Source organism: Bombyx mandarina, chromosome 19, assembly GCF_030267445.1.
Source record: "Bombyx mandarina strain Sakado chromosome 19, ASM3026744v2".
In the NCBI taxonomy this organism is placed as follows: domain Eukaryota; kingdom Metazoa; phylum Arthropoda; class Insecta; order Lepidoptera; family Bombycidae; genus Bombyx; species Bombyx mandarina.
The window spans coordinates 1,554,863-1,580,844 of record NC_143225.1 but is presented as its reverse complement, the minus strand read 5'-3'; the positions used below and the strand labels follow the sequence as shown (position 1 = coordinate 1,580,844).

Here is a 25,982-nt window from a genome sequence, read left to right as displayed (position 1 = left end):
AACGCATTACTGCTTCACAACAGAAATAGGCAGGGCGGTGGTACCTATCCGTGCGGACTCACAAAAGGTTCTTCCACAAGTAAAAACACAAGAGGTCCTTAAAAAACCCACCTCGTTTTGATTTCACAAAGACCGATCCTCAATCAATTTAAAAGAGCATTTCAGAGCAGTCACCGATTGATTGATTGATTCGTGTAAGAAGGAAAGAGCCTAATTCACTTTGATACGTTTCAGTCAATGCGCTTCGAAACACATTAATCAGGTGTTCGGAGTAGCTCGCGATTTTTGAACAAAAAGGTCTCGCACGAATGGCCGTTTAAAATTTTAATTGTGCAGCTGTGTTAATCTGTTGGATCAAACCACGCGGACAAATCATAGTGGAAATAGCTTTTTGTTAATGAGATACACACTTTAGGTCAAACCGGAATTGCTGATTTCGCGATGTAACCGCGTGATTTTGCCAACTCAGCGAAAAATATCCGCTGGAATCCACGACCAACATCCACGGTTCTACTTAAATGCAATCTTAACACGAGCCGGTAACCTAACAACTGTGTCGTAAAGCCACAACCTATCGTCCTTACGAATATCTACTTGAATTAGTTTCAATGTATCAATCGATATTACTTGTCGTGTCGTAGAGTTCGGAAAGTAAGTTTACTAAGGGCTCGAGGCACTTTTTTACGTCAGCGGCGCGATATTTTCTTTATTGCGTGTATGGGTGAACAAGATCGTAGTCCACTTCGTGTTAGGTGATTAATAAATGTATCCCACCTACGGGATGGTACCTATATCACCACGTGAATTCCGCCACCCACCTTGAGACTTGACTCCGATGTCTATGGCTTCCAGCAACCACTAGCCTGGAGCTTCTTATCCCATCTTTGTAACAAAATAAATTATTCTATCGCTAGCAGCAACAAAGCTTAGCTCCTTTCTCGTCCAACGCGCCGAAGAGTTCAACGTGGAGGCCACTAAGCGATAGCCCATTGAGATTCTCGTCGGATCTTCTCAGCGAGTCAGATTACAATCCAGTGGCAAAATCACTCCTAAATCAGATACTATTGAGCAGTTTGGACTTCTTCAGGAGCGGTTGGGCAGGTGTTGTAAAACCCTTCCCTTCCGGATAGGCCTAGGAGTTCTTCCACTCTCTGGATAAGTGGCTCTATTCCAACCACAATCGTTTCATCGCAAAAACAGCGTTCGATCTGGTAAAAGTTTTCACTTCTCGCCGTTTGGTCTACGGTATTTTCCGACCCATTCATCGTCATTATCCTGCCCTTCTCTCAGTCACCTGGCGTCGGCGCAACATGTTTTCTCCTTCCACAATCTTCTATCATATACCATTTCTTCGCTCATTCCCCTCTTACCCATATCGTCTTTCACGCAACCCATCCATTTCTTCTTAGGTCTACCTCTTCCTCTATATCCTTCCACATTCCGGCCCATTGTCAGTGAATTATACCGGTAACCTCATTCATACCGATAAAAGAATACACATCCATCATGTTCATTATTTCAGCAGTCAAATTCTTATCGGGTCAGCGACCTACATCAGCAAATAAAAAACTACACACAGCCAGCCCAGAAAAGAGTCTATTTAGCTTTTGACGTGCAGACAATACGTAATCCAAATACATAAGGATGCCGTCAAGCATGATTGATCGCTCACTTGAAGGGCGCACTTAACTCAGATATAGAAACATACGGAGCATCAGACCGAACATACTGAGATACCGATAAAGGTTTTTTTTTTTCTGACAGCAACCGCCTCATCTATCTCTGCCATCGTTTTTATCACGGATCCTCGCTCATCCGATCCCCATAAAGTTTCCATTGAGTTTTTACGTTCGCCCAATTTGGTTGAGACAAAAACGTGTGTGTCTACCCTTTGGTTTTGCGTCGTCAGTTCACTTCGGACGAACTGATGGGATTACGGGATTGTTTTTTTAAATGAGCCGTCTACAGGTATGCAAAAAAATGGTATAACGACATATACTATCACATCAAATATTATATTCTATATCTATATATTATTACGAGAAGCAAAAACTTTGTACCCCTTTCAACGAAAATTGCAACGTTGGAGGAGCATGAAATTTCCCTCACTTATAGAGAATTTAGAGGAGAAGTGCAAAATGCTAATTTTTTTTAAATTATGCATAACCATCAATAAATCGTTTAAAAAAAACATTACACACACTACCATTTTTATTTGACACACACACACGCTAATATACTCTTTTGTTTATCGTTAAAATCTGTGATCAAATTAAGAATAGATTATATTATTTGTCTATAGTATAGTGTAGTAAAGAAGTATAAGTCTTTGCTAATAGAACCATAATAATTGTCAAACTTACAATTTCAGTTAACTATAGTCGAATTTCGACCTGGAGACCATTACAGGTACAAGTGGTAGTATTAAAAAAAACACGAAGATATTAACCGAGATGTGGATGACAAGCGTTGATGGCTTCACATGTCATCATTCATTATTCATCATTATCCTGCCCTTCTCCTAGTCACCTGGGGTCGGCACAACATGTTTTCTCCTTCCATATTCTTCTATCATATACCATTTCGTCGCTCACTCCTTGATGGCTTCATATGTAACAAGTTTATTCGCAGGCGTGGGATTCAATCGTTTCTTTTTCAATGACGCGCTAACAAAGAATACATGTCATGCAACTTCAAAGACACCGCTAAAATAGAATACAAAATCTAAATTCCGGTGAATTATTGAATGCTTCACCTTAAATAATACTACCAATGCTTAAAACGAAAGTATGTAAATGCCACTAGAGTGGTTGGAGAGAAAAAGGTTCCAAAATATTAATCGAATGGAATTTTTACGAATACTCGTGTTGTTCATTACTTAAAAATTTACGCAACTTTTTTTTTTTTATTGCCCTTGTGACTAGAACCACGGTGAACATTTTATATTCCCAGTGCCACAATTACAGAGCTTTATGGATTCAATTAAATGGGTATTGTTTTACCAATACTTATTTAGTTGAATCCATTTAATTAATAGTTATTAATCAATAAATGTGGAGATTTTGCGAATAACTCCCAAACCTAAATCTAATTTATTTATTACTAGCGGCCCGCTCCGGCTTCGCTTGGGTGTTTACATTACGTAGTGCATTATATTATTCTATCACCAATAGTTTTCGCAGGGCACGCGATGTAAAGAATATTTTAGGTAATTTTTGTACACCTTGGGTTACATTATTGGAGTTTTAGTAAGTAGCTTTTAAACAGTGAGAGAATTTTTCAAATCGGTTCAGTAATTTCGGAGCCTATTCAATACAAGCAAACAAATCTTTCCTCTTTGTAATATTAGTATTTTTGTATACCTTGGGTTACATTATTGGAGTTTTAGTAACGATCCCTAATTGTTTCCAAAAAAAATTATAGCCTATGTCACTCGGGAATAGTCTAGCTTTCAAACAGTGAAAGAATTTTTTAAATCGGTTCAGTAATTTCGGACCCTATTCAGTACAAACAAGCAAACAAATCTTTCCTCTTTGTAATATTAGTATTTTTGTATACCTTGGGTTACATTATTGGAGTTTTAGTAACGATCCCTAATTGTTTCCAAAAAAAATTATAGCCTATGTCACTCGGGAATAGTCTAGCTTTCAAACAGTGAAAGAATTTTTTAAATCGGTTCAGTAATTTCGCAGCCTATTCAATACAAACAAACAAACAAATCTTTCCTCTTTATAATTATTAGTGTAGAAAAGCCGGAGTCCGTATACAAAGGTTATTACAAAATGTTTTTAATGAACAAATAAGAGAAGAGAGTGCGTAGTGATACCGCCCTGTGAAATTCCAAAGCACGTCCCACGCCCTAAGCTCCATAAAAGTATTTTCGTTTTTTTAAAAAGTAATATGACCCCGGAAAATTTTAATGAAGAATTTTCGCGAACGAATCATTGCTATAATTTCGCTCACAATGATATAAGGTTATCTCATTAGAGATTTTATATAAGGTACACCGAAAATAAGGAGACGGAATATAATGTTAACGATATGGCGTGTTTAAATTTTTCACGTTGATACGAGAACGTGGAATTTTAAGTTAGTCGAATAGAGGTTTTGTTTTTTAGGCCTCGTCTATGATAATGATTCTAATGAATGAGTTAAAATATTACGAATACAATCCCAGTGAAGTTCATGAGCACTCGGGATTACAATTGATTTTATATTATGACTATTATACAATCTATCGAGTATCTAATAACTGAAAAATTGTGGCTTTAGTCTTCTAAAATGTAGTTTAACTTAATCCTTATTCCCACAAAGGTAAGTGTTGGTAAATACCAATACTAATATACTAAAATGTACTAAAATACCAACCGGCTTACTAGTATATACCAGTAGTACTAATATATACTAGTAAGTCATTTATAGTTTCGTATCGTCATTCGTCGTTCTGTATATCAGTATTCATATGTAGGGGATAATAATGAGTTATTATCCCCTAAATATACATATACATATACATAACTAAATTTCCAAAAAAATTAATAACTCGCTTATTTTTTTTTATGAATTTTTGGGCGTTATTGCAGATGTTCTTATTTATTTATTTTATTTATATATACTTATTGTACACAAAAAGAAAATACAATAAAAACAGATTTCTTATTTATTTTTTCGTAAACAACTTTGTTGAAACACTAATTTTGAGAACCGCCGTTTTTGTTGTCCGATTTCATTATTGTTAAGTGTTTCGGAAACTCTTGATTGGCCATTAGAATTTTGATTGGTACCAAATATTTGTACAGTTGTTGAACAAAAATAATTGATTTGAACTAATTGAATTAATGGAAAATTCCCAGGTTAATTTATTATGCTGTTACATTTAGTCATTTTGTAAATGGGTGAATATTTTGAAGTCTAGCACGAAATTGTCATATTTAAAAATATTAACTGTGAATTACAATAGTTATAAATAAAAGTTTATAATTATTAAATAGATAACTAGTAAATATGTAGATTAAATACTTTACTAAACTCTATTGTATTGGAGAGAAAGTATTCTTTAAAAAGAAATAAACAATGCGATAAATTAAATACAACAAAAAGTATAATACAATTGGCGCTCTTATTGCTAAGAGCGATTTCTTCCAGACAACCAGCAGATGGACAAAAATCATTTGGAAACGAATTACGCGCGGTGTACCAATCCAGGTCACGACCCTCAATAGTGAGGAAACCGAAGCATTATGTTTTAATTATGTAGTAATAATACATTAAATCAACAAAAAAAACATTACGCACACTACCGTGTATTTGACACACACACGCATATACTCTTTGTTTATTGTCAAACCTTTCTTATTGTTTATAGTATGTGGTCAAATTGAGAATAGGTTAATATTGTTCATCTTTAACATTATATTTTGTCTATAGTGTAGTCTTGGCGAAATCTGTGATTATAGAAGTTTAATAGTCTTTGACAATAGAGCTATAATAATGTACAAACTTATAATTTCAATTAATTATAGTCGAATTTCGACTACTGTGGGACCACTAGTATATATAAATATACATACAAATACACAATGTAATATAATAATAATTACTTTTTTTATGATTGAAAGATTACTGGTGGCCCGGAGGCCTTTCCAGCTTCACCAGGACACGTGGGCGAGCAAAGGCTCAGCCAGGAGGGTAATAATTACTAAAATGGATGTATGTGTTCAGTATTTATGTAGTAAAGCTGATTGAATTCCGTAATCTAAGCCGAAAAAAATTTAAAATATGTTTTTTTCGAATACAAAATATGTTTTCATTACATTTACATCCCAAATTTCAAGGAGATACATTTATTGAATAAAATCTGTGTTAGCTTAATGCCGACCATCAAAATAAAAATCTCTAAATTATTCAATACTTATAACCCGAGTATGGTATCTTTGCAAGACATAATTAAATCTATTTTTCGGTCAAATCTCGCTTTTACTAGTTCCAAAGTTTGGAATACTTACTGAAATCATTCGCCAATTGAATATGATAGTAGCTACCGTTTTTTGTAAAGATTTTTCAGGATATTAAAGTTTCAAATAACTGAGATTTTAGTAGACTTTTTTTGATGAACCTGAGAAGCCAGATTGAGTCATTTTACCACACTTGTGTACTTACACAGATGATAAATGGTTGATATGATGGTAGCTCCATTATTACACTTTTATAGTCGAAGATACATTAAATACTAAATAAACTAAAAAAGTAAGCTAAATTACTTAAATAATGTTTTGATATAAAAATAATAATAAAGATAAATAATATATTTAATAAATAAATAAAAAAACTATATAAACAAAATCAATGAATTCCCGTAACTTCACCGGTTGTGTTTCCGGTAAAAAGTCCTTTGCAAGATTATTGGGACAAAGACATCATGCTTCAAAACTATGGAGACTGATTTCGAATATAATAATTCCACTTCTGAATCGTTCCGTATAAATTTCTGAAAGTCTAGGCAGTTCCTAAAATTGCACTTCACAAAATCAATAATCTGCTAGCAGTAAAGTAAACATTGACTCAGGTTAATTTGCCGAGCTATTACACCAGGAAGCTTTCATAATTGGTGCCGGATTCGCCGAATATTTTCTCGAAAGTTTTTATTGAAATGTCGAATTCCTGAAATTGTTTCAATTGGAAATCAACTTCGGAGTTTGCTAACTGAATTTGCGTTTGCTCACGTCGGTAGCTGATCAGTGATGTGTTCATATGACGAGGATAGTTATGATTCAGCGAATTCCAAATTGGTCTTGCGCTTAATATCCGGGTTACAATCACATAAAATCTGACTTATTTTCTATAGTTCTAATATGCTTATGTAATCACCGGATCTCAATCACATTAAACAAAGTATAGAATTATAAAATTGGATACCTTTTTTATTGCTTAGATGGGTGGACGAGCTCACAGCCCGTCTGGTGTTAAGTGGTTACTGGAGCCCATAGACGCGCCACCCACCTTGAGACATAAGTTCTAAGGTCTCAAGTATAGTTACAACGGCTGCCCCATCCTTCAAACCGAAACGCAAGACTACCTCACGGCAGAAATAGTCATGGTGGTGGTATCTACCCACGCGGACTTACAAGAGGTCCTACCACCAGTAATACCTTTGTCGGGAAGTAAATTAAAAATTAACATGAAATACCTTTCGGTTTTATCATAACACATTGTGATATACGAAGATGTGAAGAAGAAAAAAAAAGAGAAATCTCACAGATTTATTTTTCATAACAAAAAATTCTCCTGTCCCGGGTGACGCCCTAGGAAACCAACACCATAAAACAATTTTTATCCTCTACGCAAATCTTTTCATTTCGACAAATTTCACATGAGGTTTTTTCTCCAAGATTAAACCATGGAAGCGTGGTCGTAAAACATATACGAGCACTGTTGTAAAACGGATGAGACTAATATAAGGGAAGCCTCATTTCGGTTATACACCCGTGGTTATATTCATGCGAATATTACTAGGTACGAGCTTTCAATGGACTGGAGACATTGAGTCGTGAAGTTTCTATTTAATAGCTAAAAGGAGCTTACTCACCTGATCTGAAGTGATTACCAGTTGCCCGCCTTTAAACAGATCTTATACAACACAATTGAGATATTATTTACTGGTGGTAGGACCTCTTGTGAGTCCGCACTGGTAGGTACCGCCGCCCTGACTATTTCTGCCGTGAAGCAGTAATGCGTTTTGGTTTGAAGGATGGTGTAGTCGTTGTAACTATACTGAGACCTTAGAACTTAGTCTACGGACACGAGGCTTGCGATGGCCGAGCGATGGCGACAGCGGCGCGACGGCGATATATACAAAAGCATTGCACAGTATGGGGACGGGCACGAAACGGGCGATGGCGGAGCGGGGCGATCGAGCGATGTACGGGCGATGATGGGGCGACGGCGACACGGAAGCGACGAGAACAAACTACTTTGGTTTCGTCGCTTGCACAGTGTTGTGTTCAGTTATTATTTTAGTAATGGAAATTGATAATGAGGAATTTATAATTTAACAAGGAATTTAAAATTTCATTGAATGACACCTTAGCTCGTAATAAAGCGTAGAAAATTCTCCCAAATTGCGTCTTCGTTGATTTATTGGATGAACACCATCTCTAGGTAATAATAATTCTCTCAATAGGAGACTAGGCTCCAATAGTTCTCTTCGACGTAAACTCATGATTCGCACAACACTGCTCAAGCGCGACTGCCCGCCAGCTTGTTTCGTGCCCGCGCGACATATCGCTGCCTACCCGCTCCGTGTCGCGTCGCCCCGCTGCCGCCATCGCTCAGCCATCGCAAATTTCGTGCCCGTAGACTTATATCTCAAGGTGCGTGGCGTATTTACGTTGTAGATGTCTATGGGTTCCAGTAACCACTTAACACCAGGTGGGCTATGAGATCGTCTACACATATAAGATTTTTTTTTATTAAGACTCAGATTTGAAGATGAGCGTCATTAACATTGTCTATCAGCTTTGGTATCTTGAGCTCAATAAGCTTCGCTACTTAACATCATGAGCTCCTGTCCATAATTACCAATAAAAAACTACTTATCTCAACCCATCATTCATCTGTAGTGGTATCGTCAGTTTCCTGGTCTTATAATTGAAAGCTAGTGGTCGTCAGGTAGTTGAAATTCGACTATAATTAATTTAAATTATAAGTTTGAGCATCATTAAAGGTTTATTGTCAAAGACTATCATAGACCTCTTTAATAACAAATTTTGCCAAGGCTACACTGTACATAAATAATATTGAAATATTGAAGACAAACAATATTAATCTATTCTCAATTTGACCACAGACTAACAATAAGCAATGTATATAAGTATATGCGTGTCAAACGGTATACTGGGATGTGTGCGCGTGCGTGTGAGTGTGTGTGTGTGTGTGTGTGTGTGTGTGTGTGTGTGTGTGTGTGTGTGTGCGTGCGTGCGTGCGTGAATGCATGCGTGCGTGCGTGCGTGCGTGAATGCATGCGTGCGTGCGTGCGTACGTGCGTGCGTGTGTGTGTGCGTGTGTATGGGTGTGTGTGTGTGTTTGTGTGTCAAATACATGGTAATGTGTATAATGTTTTTCTATTGACTTAATGTATTTTAATGCATAATTAAAAAAAAAATTAACATTCTGTACTCCTTCTCTATACAAACTATAAATGTCGAAAATTTACCTTTTTAATTTTTTTTATTTAAATTTGTCGTCTTCCGTCTTCGCAATTTTTGTAAAAAGGGGTACAAAGTTTTTGCTTCATGTATTAATTTCAAGATACTTTTACAGTTTTATATCGACTTTCCGACAGTTAGGGAATTTATAATTAATTTTACAACTTCCGACGTTCAAAGCACCCTACAGTGATTGTGGTCACGTACGAGAGCTTTTACTATATAGGGACTAAATAATGCTAAAGACTAAAACTTTAAAATGGAAACTGAAAGTTAGTATATACCACAATAATAATGTTATTGAAAATTTAATCAATTTGCTGAATTTAATTTTTTTTTATTTATTGCTTAGATGGATGGATGAGTTCACAGCCCACCTGGTGTAAAGTGGTTACTGGAGTCCATAGACATTCACAACGTAAATGCGCCACCCACCTTGAGATATAAGTTCTAAGGTCTCAAGTATAGTTACAACGGCTGCCCCGCCCTTCAAACCGAAACGCATTACTGCTTCACGGTAGAAATAGGCAGGGTGGTAATACCTACCCGTACGGACTCAAGATGTCTTACCACCAGTAATTACGCAAATCAAAATTTTGCGGGTTTGATTTTTATTACACGATGTTATTCCTTCACCGTGGAGGTCAATCGTGAACATTTGTAAAGTACGTATTTTATTATAAAAATTGGTATCCGCCTGCGAGATTCGAACACCGTTGTCCCACGAAGACCACGACGACCTACTTTTACTGGTGCTAGGATCACTTGTGAGTCTGCGCGGGTAGGTACCACCATCCCGCCTATTTCTGCCGTGAAGTAGTAATGCGTTTCGGTTTGAAGGGCGGGGCAGCCGTTGTAAATATACTTGAGACCTTAGAACTTATATCTCAAGGTGGGTGGCGCATTTACGTCGTAGATGTCTATGGGCTCCAGTAACCACTTAACACCAGGTGGGCTGTGAGCTCGTCCACTCATCTAAGCATCAAAAAAAACCTGAATACGACGATAGACGACGACATATGAAAAACGCTTGATACATCTAGGCTAGTTTTGTAAAAGAACAGTCAATTTTAATTCACTTCCTCGCAGGATACGAGGCACTTTGATAAGTCGGCCATTTTGTTGTCGAGCGGAACTCGTAATGGCGGCGAAACGGCCTTTCTCTTTAGTTGCGCGATTCATACGTCCATGTTAATGGGTTGAGACGCTATTAAAGGGTTTCGCGTACGAGATAATACCGAGTCTTTGTTACGACCTATTGTTTATACGTTCGTCAGTATTTTTCTTATTTACTCTAATACAGCGCGATGATGTATTTATATTTTGTTGTGTGTTTCCATAAAAGTATGCGTGTTTGATTGAAAATTTGCACTGGATAGGTCCCATTATTCCTTCGATGCACTGCGTGGCTAATGGTGCTCACCGTTGGCAATAACGTAGGTTGATTTCATGGAACTTCTATCAGAGTGAACTAAGTCATTAAAGTTAGACTAAAATTTTTCTTTATAAAAGAATACATCTTATCTTATACCTTTAAACGAGCAATTCTTGTATATATATAATCTGAATCTCAGAATCGATCTAGCTACGATTTATTTTCAGAAAATGTTGTTTTATTCGTGTTTTCAATAACCAACTCTTCCCGACATCTATTGGCGAATAATAATACTAATTTTCTTAATTGAGGGCAACTAAGCAAGAGGACGTTATCAAAAAAAAACCAAGCAAAGCTCAGTCATCATCTAGTTAATTTAATATGCACAAAGAAACTGTATATGAAACGGCATAATCTGAACGGGTTGGTATAACGGAATAAATTGACACAATCGTCTGAATATTACTTTGAAAGACGAACTTAAAAGATAAATTACATATAAAGCGGTAGGCAGCGGCTTGGCTCTGCCCCTGGCATTGCTGAAGTCAGGCATCTGAATCAGGCAATAAAAAAATATATATAGCATATACAAATATTCTAATATATATATATATATTTTTATTGCTTAGATGGGTGGACGAGCTCACAGCCCACCTGGTATTAAGTGGTTACTGAAGCCCATAGACATCTACAACGTAAATACGCCACCCACCTTGAGATATCAGTTCTAAGGTCTCAGTATAGTTACAACGGCTGCCCCACCCTTCAAACCGAAACGCATTACTGCTTCACGGAAGAAATAGGCAGGGCGGTGGTACCTACCCGTGCGGACTCACAAGAGGTCCTACCACCGGTAAAAATAATAATAAATCTATAAGAATAAATCTAGAATAAATCTAGTCTTCACATAAGAAGATGTTATTCGAAGGTCAAATAAACACAAATAACCAACTCAGTCAAATATACACAATCCTTAATACAGGCATCAAAAAGGGGTTCTATTTATCTGTTTTCCCAAAAGTAAAGTTTGTTGAATGAAATAAAACGATTATACCAATTTCTGAGATAATGTATATCTGTGTGTGTGTGTGTGTGTGCGTGCGTGCGTGCGTGCGTGTGTGTGTGCGTGTGTGTGTGTGTGTGTGTGTGTGTGTGTGTGTGTGTGTGCGTGCGTGTGTGTGTGTGTGTGCGTGTGTGTGTGTGTGTGTGTGTGTGTGTGTGTGGGTGGGTGTGGGTGTGGGTGTGTGTTTGTACAACGGCGCGTGTTATTGTTACACAACGAAAACCAGTAAATACTGAAACCAGTAATTTTATTTTGATATTTTCATAATCATTGGCAATTTTTTGGTTATGGCGTTAGCGTGGTATCTGTTATGAGCGATATTTAATATTGGGGATATAATGTTGTCTGATTGTGTATATCTATAATGTTGTATATCAGAGGAAGTGTGAAACTAGCCCCGGTAATCAACAAATTAAAGAGCGGACGGTTAGCGTGGTATGGACATGTGATGCGTGGAGAGAAGATACACGTAACTAGGAGATTTATGGAAATAGTAGTGCAAGGTAAAAGAGGAAAGATGGACCGAAGAAGACATGGATGGAATGTGTGAATGACGACATAAGAGAGAGAGAGGAGTGAGTGTTGAGATGACGGCTGATAGAAGAGAATGGAAGAGAAAAAATCGCTGTGCCGACCCTACCTAGTGGGATAATGGGGAGAAAAAGAAGAAGGCAATTAGCATTCACAAATCCACTGGCTCTAAATCGCTAATTATTCTTGTAATCCTTAATTATTCTTGTAATCTTGTTTAAGTAATTTAAATATCTGTGTAATTGAATTGGTCAAAGGCCAACACTGCAGTCTACATTTATTTCAACGTCTCGTGGTGGTAGGGTGCCTTGTGGACCCGTACGTGATATTACCACTACTACAATCCCTATTTCTGCCGTGAAGCACTAATACGTTTCTCGGGATACTCCAAAAAGTCCACTGATAAAATCTCAGTAAATGACCACCGTTTTACTGAGATTCTATTTCATGCCATATCATCTCATTTGATTTCATCCCAGTTGATTGAATATCTCAAATTAATTATCTTCATTTCACTCCATATTATTTATTTTTTCATAAAAATAAGACATGACCTAATAAAGGTCTTGGTTACCAGGTCATAAAATCAATTAAAAAATAATCTTGCTTCTACAGTAAAATTAGAATCGTGAGTAAATTAGGTAACAGTTCGAAAAGCAATCTCTGTTTCTCGGTAGAGTTGTATCGATCCTAGTAGATTTCGGATGCCTTGAGCGCTAAACGAAGTGATCGAATTTCAATTAAGGATAATGTATTTACTTAAACGCAGAATACATACTTTTATAGTAACCGTTAAAATTGTGTTATCTGTGGATGTATTTACTTTTTTTTTTCCTAACTAAGCTGATAGCCTTGTGAGGCTATTTCAGCGTAATCTTAACTAGTAGGTGAGCTCACGGGGCTCAAACCGGAGTGATGCTAACACTGACCCTAGCAAGAGCCGTGCTTCGCAGAATTTACCACCGGATCGGAATCGCGACCCACTGAGAAGATCTGGCGGGGAAACTCAGTGGGCTGTGTCTATGGGTTAATTCGCTCGTCGAGCCCTTCGTCGCAAGCGATAGGTTCGACGAGGACGGTGAGTGTATTTACTTAAAAGCCGACTACTATTATATTAACCGTTTAAATTGTGTTATCTGTGGGCGGCCAGGCGTTGTTGACATAATTAAAAACTTCTTCTTCCAGTGCCTCTTCAATCCTGAAGGTTGGCCGTTAGCTTTCTATATTCATTTTTATCAGCAGCCAGCCGGAACAGCTGTTCGACGGAGGCAATACCGGTCCACTCCCGGAATTAAAAACAATTTTATCTAATAATCTCGTAACGGTCTGCCGTGACTAAGAAGTCTGTTAATTATAGGAAAGTATTGGATTTTTTTAAATGTTAAATATATTTATATGTATGTGATCGATAATACATACCGGAGTAGAGTTCATCCATACTACCTGGAGCCACTACGTTCATCCACAGTGTGTTTCCAGAGATCTTTTTTGCCACGTACCATCCGGCTATAGAATGAGCTCCCCTCCACGGTGTTTCCCGAGCGCTATGACATGTCCTTCTTCAAACGAGGCTTGTGGAGAGTATTAAACGGTAGGCGGCGGCTTGGCTCTGCCCCTGGCATTGCAAAAATATAGACTACATTTATACAGACTAAAATGTGCGAATTATCATCTGATCGCCAAGGTCAAATACCATTTCAGACTATCTTTTAGACCTCAAGATACTGTCGGTTTTTTTCTTTCTGTGTGCAATTGGTAGTCGATTCTAGTCTAGTCTAGTCTAGTCTAGTTAATTATTATATAAGATATTAGTCCCTAGTTAGTGCAAAATTAAAATATCGACAAATAGTACTCCGTGACCAAAAAAACATTGAATATTTTACAGTTTTATTATTATTATTATTTATTGCTTATATGGGTGGACGAGCTCACAGCCCACCTGGTGTTAAATGGTTACTGGAGCTCATAGACATCTACAACGTAAATGCGCCACCCAATTTGAGATATAAGTTCCAAGGTCTCAGTATAATTACAACGGCTGCCCCACCCTTCAAACCGAAACGCATTACTGCTTCACGGCAGAAATAGGCGGGGCCGTGGTACCTACCCGTGCGGACTCACAAGAGGTCCTACCACCAATATAACTTATTTCAAGAAATCGTGAACTCACAAAGTTACTTTGAGAGCTTGTATGCTTACGAAATAACTAAAAAATGGATATGGATATTGGGATTAGTACAAGCGACTATAAGCCTTTTACAGTTAAATATCTCATCTCTGCGGTTGCTCCACGAAAAGTATCCTAAATATTTTAACTGAATAAAGTACGCTATAAAACTTTAAAGTCTGATTTTTACTGTATCTTATTATTCTAAACCGGTCGATGAGCTCGTGGTGGACCACTACTTGAAGTAAAGGGTTAAGTGTCCCTTGTCTCTTGACCTATGACCTCCGGATTAATCTAGCGCTGATCTTAGAGTAAAATATTTTTCTATTTCATTCCATCAGCGCTGTATTTTTCTTACTATTTTTTTTTTGTTATGCTCCTTTTCTTTTAATTCGGATTTATCTCTACGAAGGTTTTACTGGAAGACAACTCTTTCAAATCCTTCAAGATCTTTTTAAGATCTATTTTTTGTAGAGAGAGAGAGAGTATTCTTTATTGTACACCAAAAAACAAATAAACAGTGCGATACATTAAACAAAAAAAAAGTACAATTGGCGGTCTTATCGCTAAGAGCGATTTTGTACGTAATTTTTAGATATTCTTTCAAATCATTATTTTACAATGAATGTAACTAAATAAATCGGCACGTTGCGTACTTATCGTTTCGTTATCGCCTTTGACTATTCTATATTCGCTTTACATGCGAAATGGCTCGCGTTACTCAAAGATAGTACGATTTAATGGATGACTAGGTAAGTTGGCTTCAGGTAGGCGTAGTGTTAGGTAGGTTAGCTTTGTCTGTATCGATAATCTGTCTTTTTAGACCAATAAAAAGTATATTTTGTACTTTATTGATACCCATAACCTTCAGTCTGATGACCTGTATGCAAAGTTACACGATCGGTTGTGTAGATAAACATAAAATCTTAACCAACTTATTTTCGCATACCTACACAATATTAGTATGGATATAATACATTGGGTAATCATAGTCTAGACAATCATCTCGATTATTAATATTTAACTTAATTAGTTCGTGTCTAATATGATGATTGATAATATACTGAATATTTCAGTTATATTGTCTACGTCTGAACTTAGATATATTAGGTGCCGAAATCAGACAACATTCTTCTTCTTTTTCTCCACCTTATCCCACTAGGCGGAGTCGGCACAGCTAATTTTTCTCGTCCATTCTCTTCTATCAGCCGTCATCTCAACATTCACTCCTCTCTCTCTCTCTCTCTCTCTCTCATATCGTTATTTACACATTCCATCCATGTCTTCTTCGCTCGACCTTTTCCTCGTCTGACTTGCACTACCATTTCCATACATCTTCTAGTCACATGCATCTTCTCTCTACGCATCACATGTCCATACCACGCTAACGCTCTTTAATTTGTTGATTACCGGGGCTACTTTCACACTTCCTCTGATATACAACATTATAGATATATACAATCAGACAACATTATATCCCGAATATTAAATATCTCTCGAGACAGATAGGGAAGTGTTGATAAAAAAAGGCTTTTAAGCGACATAATATAAACATTGATTGTGAAGTGATCTTAGCTTGGCACTAGCTGAAAATTCATGTTATACTTTTGAGTTAGTAGTTGTAGACAAATAGTTTAAACACATGACACTTCTGCACTGATCACCTAAGAGCCGATATTCCGATAATGTTTGGCTGAAAATATCAATTTGATTTAATGTTTTAAATATTTTGCAGCATCAATTGGAATGGGATTGTGAAATGGGATTTCTTTAAATAATCGATCCCGAAATTACAGTGTTGAGTTATGAATGAAGAAAAACAAAGAAAAAAAAATTCACTAAAGCCATAATCGATTTCTCTAAAACGCAATTTCGACTTAATGCTCTAAATATATAAGGTCATATAAGCATTATAATTGATCTAAAACAACCAAGACCAAACTCTATACCTTTCAAGATTAAGCTTAAAATAAAAGGAGGTAAGAACACACGTATAGGGCTTTAAGATATCGTTCGCACAAATCTGATGCCATATGTCTATGGCGGTGCGGCGTCCGCGGATGTACACGACAAATGCCCGAACGATCCTCGTCGTTTGTCATTTGGACGAAAGCCTTATCTCGAAGAAATGGTATGTGACCAAACTGTGAGAAAACTGTGACAAAACATTTTCAATTGTATTAAAATCTGAATTAGTCGATACCGTACTTACGTCTTTTAGGACGACTAGAACTAAAGCACCGTAATTAAATAAGTTTAGAAGCACATGTTAATCTGAAATTTCAAATAATTAAAAACGTCCGTCATCGAACGTAGTTTCTTTATTGAGGCAAGAAACGGAACAAGTTCAGGCAGGTATTTTATATTAAACTATTATTAATAAAATAAGATAGATTTATCTCAGGAAAAGATAAATTAGAAATATTAATCACGAAATGGTAATTTAAGAGATTTATCCTAATCAATTTTTAAGTCATAATTATAGTTTTTTTGGGTAAGTCATTTTCTCTCGGCCTACAAGCCATAAAGAGCTTGAAAAGTACGAACTACTACAAAATCCTAAAAGCGGTCGCATAAATATTTTCAATACGTTTGTCTCTTTGAAAAAAGCCGTGGAACTATCAGCCCACTTATAATTGTAAAATTTATTTACGTATTTATCTAGCTTGGAAAGATCAAACAGCCTACCTTCAGGACAAACAACATAGTCTTCGAAGAGTATCTTAGCTAAGATATAGCAGTAAGCACTATGAGTTTCTAGTGGATCAGCAGTAATGTCCTGCTTATGTACATGGTTTCAGAAGCCGTTGTCTGAAATACATAAGAATCAATAAAAACGAATATTGAAACATGGATATCCGATCGTGTGCCCCTAATGTCGCAGATAATCGCGTGGTCACCCTAATGTTCTTGATTCGTCCGTCAGGAATATGTCCCTTTGCTATTTTTCTGCAAAAAGGGTCGAATGAAAGATTTGGATTGGACGGGACCGTTGGACAAATTTGTACTCAACCTCCTACCTTTTAGGAATATTTTATTTTTTTATTTTCCCGAAAACGAAAAAGATCATTTTCGCAAAAAAAGAATTGATGGCCTGTTTATTTGTTTTTTTTTGTAACGCCCAAAACTATTATTCACTTCAATAGATATAAAGTCGCAGACTAGTCCAATTAAGTTGGTCTGAGAAATAATAATACATATTTACAAATAGTCTACCAAATAAATTACTTCGTGTTATTTATAAACATCATTCTCGAAATAATTGTATTTCAAATTATATCGTATCGATATAATCGGATTTCAGAATTTATGTCTGACATTCGATTAAAATTAATTTAAAATTATATCGAATTGTTAAGGGAGGTTTTATTATATACTAGAGGTATATGTTTTTACCTACCCACATGAAGCCTCAATGGTCGTATATAACGACTGTTACTCTTTAAGGCTGTATGCATGGTTATTCGCAACAAGACAGAAGTAGCTGGGTAGTTAGTTCGCATGAGAATGGGAGCTAATAATACCAGATATTCAGTTCTGCAAAATTTGCCCTTTTGAATTTCATTTCATTGTTTCTTCACTATGCCAGTCGATCAGAAGCACGTTTTTCCATACAAAACGTGTTTCCATACAAAAACTGGTAACTGTTTGTGGGATTCAAACTCTGATACGATTGCATGGTATTATAACTATAACGAGCGACTTATCTTTTGGCCTCAGACTCTCCAAAAGTCTCTTCTCTAAGAATAACTACAGGTGTTTTTAGTTCCTTTTATTGGGCTCACCAAAGGTATTAATTACTCCATGGATATCGATTACCCAGTTAAAGAGTTTCTTCGAATCAAATAAGATGTTTTCATTGCGCCAAAATTAGGGAAAGAGAAACAAAAGTGCCACAACTGCTAATACCAGTCAAGCTATTTAACTGTATTCTGTATTTCTAAAATTTTGTACACGAGTATTCGTTCCTTTTTTTTTTGTTGCTGAGTTGGGTGGATGAGCTCACAGCCCACCTGGTGTTAAGTGGTTACTGGAGCCCATAGACATCTACAACGTAAATGCGCCACCCACCTTGAGATATAAGTTCTAAAGTCTCAGTATAGTTACAACGGCTGCCTCACCCTTCAAGCCGAAACGCATTAATGCTTCACGGCAGAAATAGGCGGGGTGATGGTACCTACCCGTGCGGACTCACAAGAGGTCCTACCACCAGTAAAATGATGTTTTTGATGGTGAGAACTCATCATCGATATCAGCATTGCCCAGGGTATAGACAACCAGGTACCTTTCACTGATACACGAGATTAGTATAATAATATATGGATTGGTTGTTAAACTGGTATTCTAAAATAGTATTTCAAGTTTCCTCTGAAATTCCCGAAAGCAGTCTTCCCCTTTGTAATGTTTGAGTACAAATGCACATTTTTTTACATAAATTATACGGGCCTTGTAAAACTCAGCGATTCCACGGTCTGCGTCATTATCACAGATCAGGCATATCTGGAGTTACTTGGAATTTGATTTTGTTAATTTTTATTTCTGCAAAAAATAAAATCTCAGTCGTAAAGTTCAAATCATTATTTCCATTCTGCCCCAGGTAGAGTTAAGCAGTTGAGGTATCCACCGCTTTAGGTCTGACGCAGGTCAAAAAAATTAGAGTAAGAGTAGGATATGGACAAAAACTGTATTTCCAATGTTATCCTAGTTAAAACTATTTTATTATCTTTTAAAATATTTTCTCTACATTATATTTGAAAAAAAAAAAACTTAGTTATATCAACTAATCTTTCGTACAGCCTATATTAAAATGAGAAAAGTTCTATAAATTTAAGGAAAAAAAATTAGATCTAACAAACAGTGAAGCTAATACACTAATTTAAGCCTTTTATAATGAACATTTAAATACTATTTCATATTTATTTAGGACTTTGTTATTTATAGGAAATTGTATTAGTTTGGATCTTCGTTTTTTTGACTGCTCTCTTTTTTCAATTTTTTTTTTTATTGCCTTCGTAGGCAGACGGGCGTACGGCCCACCTGATGGTGAGTGGTTACCGTCGCCCATGGACTTCAGCAATGCCAGGGGCAGAGCCAAGCCGCTGCCTACCGCTATGCCAGGGGCAGAGCCAAGCCGCTGCCTACCGCTAATTTATTTTTATTTATTATCATGCGTTTATGAATTAAATTATCGTTTATGAATTAAATCGAGGTGGATGGCGCATTTACGTTGTAGATGTCTATGGGCTCCAGTAACCACTTAACATCAGGTGGGCTGTGAGCTCGTCCATCCATCTAAAGCATTAAAAAAAAAAACTATGTCTACAAGCGGATAGTGGTGGACCTATGGCATTCTCTACCATCAAGCAATGGTAGTGTAGAGAGTGTCTGTGTGAATGGGCACCAATTAAATTATACTATAATATTTTCATTGAAAATGGCATTGATTTTCAAGGTGACAGAATCAATGGAGTAACAAAAGAGGATTCGTTGCCTTAAAAAAATAACTATACATAATAGTTATAAAATAAATTATGTCTATAGAGTATGTAGAACTGTAATATGAGGATTGACCCTGCCATAGGAGGACAGCCTTCAGTAAGAGGACTGTCTCCCCTTAGGGGGTTATCAAAGATGGAAGTTTAGGATGGAGGATGGGCTATGGATGGAGGGCTCACCCAATCCGCGCTGTCCAGGCGAACTGACTCAACTTACCGTGGGGTCCATCACACAACGAGACCAGTCCGAGCCCGGATCAAGGTCATAGAGATTAAACTCAAAACCTCAGAAATACTTAAAGCAATTCTCAGCCCGTTTTGTGTTAATTTCGGAATTTACTGGTGGTAGGACCTCTTGAGAGTCCGCACGGGTAGGTACCACCACCCTGCTTATTTCTGCCGTGAAGCAGTAATGCGTTTCGGTTTGAAGGGTGGGGCAGCCGTTGTAACTATACTTGAGACCTTCGTACTTATATCTCAAGGTGAGTGGCGCATTTACGTTGTGGATGTCTATGGGCTACAGTAACCACTTAACACCAGGTGGGCTGTGAGCTCGTCCACTCATCTAAGCAATAAAAATAAAAAAAATGATATGTGGTGTCGTGGGACACCAGATAGGAACGAAGTTCCTTCGGCTAATGTAGAATCGACACAAATTGCAAAAAAATCGTGCTCAATTTTATGTAGGTTTTCTTGATTTTTCTCTTAAATTTTGCTGATTAGTTTTTATTTAAGTACAAGAAAGTATTTAGGAAATTCAGTATTTTAGGAAAAATAATAAATTACTTAAAATAGAAAGAGAATGGATGAGAGAACGAAAAGAAAGAGGGAGAAAGAGAAAGGTATTATACACTACTCGCTTGTGTATACGACTGTCGCGCCTGCGCACGTCTCATTTAACGGTTTTATTCCACGCACTTTTTTCCACGGATTTTTTCTTACGGTTTTACTATCATATTTTTTTCAGTTTGGTCGCGCAGCAAAATCCCTATCCCCTCCAAGCCTGCCGTAAGGAACTTCGTTCCAATAAAAAATAAAATTAGAATTTATTTTCAACTACAAACTCAACTATATCATGGCTTCATGCCCGAAGGGACTGCTTACTATTAATTTATTCAAAAACAAACATTAAAAACATGATACACGATTAATACACATATTATTCTAATCTAAACACAAAGCGCTTCCAGAAAATCTAAATCAGCCCCACAGAACAATAAACCCGCATTCACACATCACATGCAAATGATCTCAGCACAATGCACCTTTGTGTGCACCGGACTTTATGTTAATGTCCCTCCTAATTGTGTTACGTATGTTTAAGTCTTTGTTTTATATTCATACATATTCTTATTCATTTGTAACATGTAATGAATTAGGTAATTTAAATTTAAAATAGATATTTAATATTAACGCGTTCATATCTAGTAGATACTTACGTTGTATTGAGGATATATAAGTATACATTAGCGTGTTTTTTTTTGTTTTTTTAAAAAAAAAATATTGCTTATATGGGTGGACGAGCTCATAGCCCACCTGGTGTTAAGTGGTTACTGGAACCCATAAACATCCACAACGTAAATGCGCCACCGACCTTGAGACTGCTTCACGGCAGAAATAGGCAGGGTGGTGGTACCCACCCGCGCAGACTCACAAGAGGTCCTGATCCAAGGTGGCTGGCGCACTTACGTTGTAGATGTCTATGGGCTCCAGTAACCACTTAACACCAGGTGAGCTGTGAACTCGTCCACCCATCTAAGCAATAAAAAAAAATACAAACCCGCTGCTTTTTTTTAAACCGACACTAGAATTATTTATGTATTTGAGTTAAATTAGTGGAACATAAAATCCAATAAATTATTCACGGTCCACTAAAGTAGCTGGTTATAAAAAAGCAATAATGAATTACCTAAATTTCTTTTTTTACATTACAGATTCAGAAAGTTCCGAAAGCTCGAAGGGGGTGAGTGAAACTTTTTAATGAAGTATCTGTCGTTCGTCTGTTATCGTCTCTGACATTGAAATCATTGCTTATTTATGGGCTCTAAATATTCTCTAAGCAACGCAATTACGTCGAATAATTTGGTGGTTAATATTCTGTAGCAGCTTTTTTTTGGTCGAAAAAAGACTAATATTATTTTTTGTGTTAAGCGCTCTGCAGAGTTTTACTGGTGGTAGGATCTCTTGTGAGTCAGCAAGAGTAGGTACCGTGCCTACCGTACCTATTTCTGCCGTGAAGCAGCAATGCGTTTCGGTTTGGTGGGTGGCGCATTTACTTTGTAGCTGTCTAAACACCAGGCGGGCTAGACACTTTCCAGGTCCGTGCTCTCTTTGGTAGGTGGGATTTTTTTTTTTTTTTTTTATGATTGAAGGATTACTGGTGGCCCGGAGGCCTTTCCAATTTCACCAGGACAGGTGGGCGAGCAAAGGCTCAGCCAGGAGGGGTGGGATTTGCTAACAGCTGCCCGAGCGCCTCCGAAGGAGACCTAACAACTCAAGAGTAGCTGCTTCGCGAATGAATCTACTACCGGATTGGAATCGCGACCCGCTGAGAAGATCCGGCGAGAAACTCAGCGGGCTGATGCATGGGTTAGGTTGCACGGCGAACTCTTTGTCGAGTTCGACGAGTACGGTTACCGAGGTCCCTAAGCCTGCTCCTAGAGCTGAAGGCGTCTAGTGCAAAGGTTATTGGATCTGATGGATCCGTAAGGACGTGTCTAGGGCGTCGACGGTGACTGGCTCCTGCATGATCAGGATTCGGGGAGTAGTCAGCGGCGGCTACGATAAGGCGATTATCATGACGCATAGCCTTATCGAAGTACCGTTCCGACGCTGACTTCATGTATTTCTGTATAGATTCGAGGCCCAGGTCGTCGTGTAGGTCAACGTTCCTCACGAACCACGGAGCTCCGACGGCTAACCTGCAAAAGCGGGATTGTAGAGATTGAAGGGTGTCTATGTGTGTGCGGGCCGCGTGAGCGAACACCACACTCGCGTAAGTCATGACGGGCCTTATGCAGTAAAGTGTCACCTTGTTCCGAAGGGACATTTTACTCCGCTTACAGATCATGGGGTAGAGTCTACCGAGAATAAACGCGGCACGGTCACGGACTGATTTTATATGCGGGCGGAATGTCATCGATGCATCCAGGGTAACGCCCAGGTACTTGACCTTCCTGGCCCAGGGTATGGATTGACTAAAGAGAGTAATCGGGGGTGTGAGATTCCTCCTCCTAATACGGGAGGAAATCCGTGTGGAGCTTCCCCTCTGAAATAGCACCGCAGTACTTTTCGCTGGGTTGATGTCTATGCGCCATTTTCGGAACCACTGTCCTAGGGCTAGGGCTGCGCTCTGAAGCTTCTTCGCGATTAGGGACTTGTTTCTACTGGAATAGTAAACAGTCGTGTCGTCGGCGAATGAAGCTAAATGGGTCGGCGGCGACCGGGGAATATCGTTAACGAATAAGCTAAATAGGAGGGGTGAAAGGACAGAGCCTTGCGGGACTCCAGCTGTGAGAGGTCGTGGGGAGGAGCGGGTTCCCTCGACTCGATATCGAAAAGAGCGGTTCGACAAGAAGTCCCGTATGATGAGCACGAGACTATCCGGCACACCCATGTTGAATAGTTTGAAAATCAAACCGTTGTGCCAGACTTTGTCGAACGCTTTTGCGACGTCGAAGAAGAGAGCTCCCGTGTATAACGGTTTTGGTCGATTAAGCCCCACAAGAATGTGCTCCGTGAGGCGGTGCACCTGTTGAACGCATGAGTGATTTGTACGGAATCCGAATTGTTCATCGATGAGAGGTAGGTGGGTATCGGTGGGTATCTCAATATGTGACCAATCCAATGCCACTTTCGCCCATCTGAGCTATAAAAAAAGGGCCTACAATAACTGGTCCATTGATCAAAACGCCGGAGCTCGTTGCGAAGTTATATCATATAGGTATACGTCAAAGGGAAGATCTTCCACCGAGCGGGTGATATTTGCTCGGTAGACCGACGGTCCGAATGTTGTTGTTCGGAACTTGTATATATGCAAGCTTATCTTGATAATGTCGTAAGCGAGATTCAGGCATCTGTCAAATATTTTGCGTTGTATGATGGCTACCGGCACAATCACTTTAAGGACGATACAGTCCTATTACACCACAGTCGAAATATCGATCTTAATTCTCAAAGTGGACGCAGCATTTACGTTGTATGGTCTACGTCCAATAGTCACTCAACATCAAGGTAGCCTTGAGCAAAAAAACCGCCACTTCAATGGGAACACTACCATAAACTTCCTTACCAGCATACAGAGAACATCAATCAAATTTCAATGATTTAATCGCTCATAAGAAACATAAAAGCATCATATCGTTTTATGGTTTCTCATGTTATTATAATCCTCTTCTTATTGAGGTTATTGAGGTCGTAAAATAAAACGTCGCGCCATTCGCGGGAACGACTGCCATCTTGGAGGATTTGATGGTGTTAGGTTTTTTTTGGCGTGTAGCCGTTTGCTTGACTTAATCCGACGGAATCTCTTTGAACAGATGGCTGGCTTGTGTCGCCGGTGAAATGGTGATTTGAATTATTTTATTGGTCCAATAAAATAATGTCGTCTCGCCGTGTTTAGGGAAATTATGGAATAAAGAAAGCAGGAATAATTGAATAAGTAAGAAAAGAAAATGTGAGTTGGGCTTTGACCTCGTGTATATTGTCCTTTTTTCTACCTGGCCAATAATAGCTGGACTATAAACCAAATATTATTACCATACGTTCTGTAAGTTATATTTCTATATCTATATAGAAATCTTTTAAAATCGGCCTATTTCATATTTCATAAAGGGAAATTAAAAGCAAAAATCTAAGCCAAAAAATGAAGCCGAAATATTACCTAAGTATTATGCCTACAAAAAAAAAGTTATAAGGAAATAGGAATCGAAAACAACTATTTCGATTTATTTATTCGATTTATTATTGACTCAATTGTAAGGTTATGTTTGAAAGACGAGAAATACTTTCTGAAGTTTTCTGTTTTTTCTTTAAATAATGATTAATGTGCAACAATCCGTCGCTTGCGACGAAAGGCTCGGCAAGTAAATTAACCCACAGACACAGCCCACTGAGTTTCTCGCCTGATCTTCTCAGTGGGCTGCGTTTTCGATCCGGTGGTAGATTCTGCGAAGCATTGCTCTTGCTAGGGTTAGTGTTAGCAACGGCGTCAGGTTTGAGTCCCGTGAGCTCACCTACTAGTTAAGGTTACGCTGAAATGGTCTCTCAAGACCATCAGCATAGGTAAGAAAAAAAGTCGATTACTTGTCTTTTTTCTATAATAGCTTTTCGCAATTTTATAAATATAGCATAAACTTGAATGTATACTACTCATCACTCAACTAAATATTATGTTTGATTTTATTTTATACAATTTTTTAGTTAAAATGCTTCTCTAGAATTTTCAGTCTCCAACTAATTACAAATGCGTTTCTTTAAAACATCATCAAAAGATAATAACTCGCCTTTACAGCACTTTCGTTTTAAATCAAGTAATAATGAGTAGCCCAAAACACTCAGCGCAGATTTATATCAGCAATTATGGCCTGAAACGTTTTACTCCAAGGACCAGTTCCGTGCCACTTTAGAAGAAGAATATTCGTAATGTCACCGCTGACCTTAATGCATTTATCTTCATTGAAGGAAAAACTTTTAATATTTATTTTCTAACTAGCTGACCCGGCAGACTTCGCTGTGCCTCAATCGATAAATAAAAGACCTAACATTTGTGTAAAATAAACTTAAAACAAACAAAAGGAATCCGTCCGACAGGGGACCAAGGAAAAACAAAATTATTAAGTATTTTTATTTGATTCCGAGCATTTTTATATTTATTTTTTAACTTTTAAACCTTCTCTGGACTTCCACAAATAATTCAAGACCAAAATTAGCCAAATCGGTCCAGCCGTTCTCGAGTTTTAGCGAGACTAACGAACAGCAATTCATTTTTATATATGTAAAGAAAAACCTTCATAGTCTAAAACTCTTTAGTTTTATAAAAAGGATTTTTCTTAAATGTCATTCAGTGAAGTTTGACATTAAGTAAAAAGAAAGTTCAGTTTGTTAATATAATAATTTTATTAAATTAAGGGCTTTAAATGTTGTTTTC

General features: G+C 37.6%; 1 protein-coding gene across 3 annotated transcripts in view; it reads left to right on the top strand.

Annotated features, from left to right (window-relative positions):
• The window catches only part of LOC114249492 (zwei Ig domain protein zig-8-like), a 241,753-nt gene that overhangs the window by 39,998 nt on the left and 175,773 nt on the right, over positions 1 to 25,982 (top strand). For 2 of the 3 annotated variants that reach the window (XM_089735203.1, XM_089735201.1), the window contains exon 2: positions 21,769 to 21,797. The exons of the other annotated variant lie outside the window; for it this stretch is intronic. The gene's annotated coding sequence lies outside the window, so the exon portion shown is untranslated. The remainder of the gene's footprint in view (positions 1 to 21,768; positions 21,798 to 25,982) is intronic. 3 annotated transcript variants of the gene reach the window in all.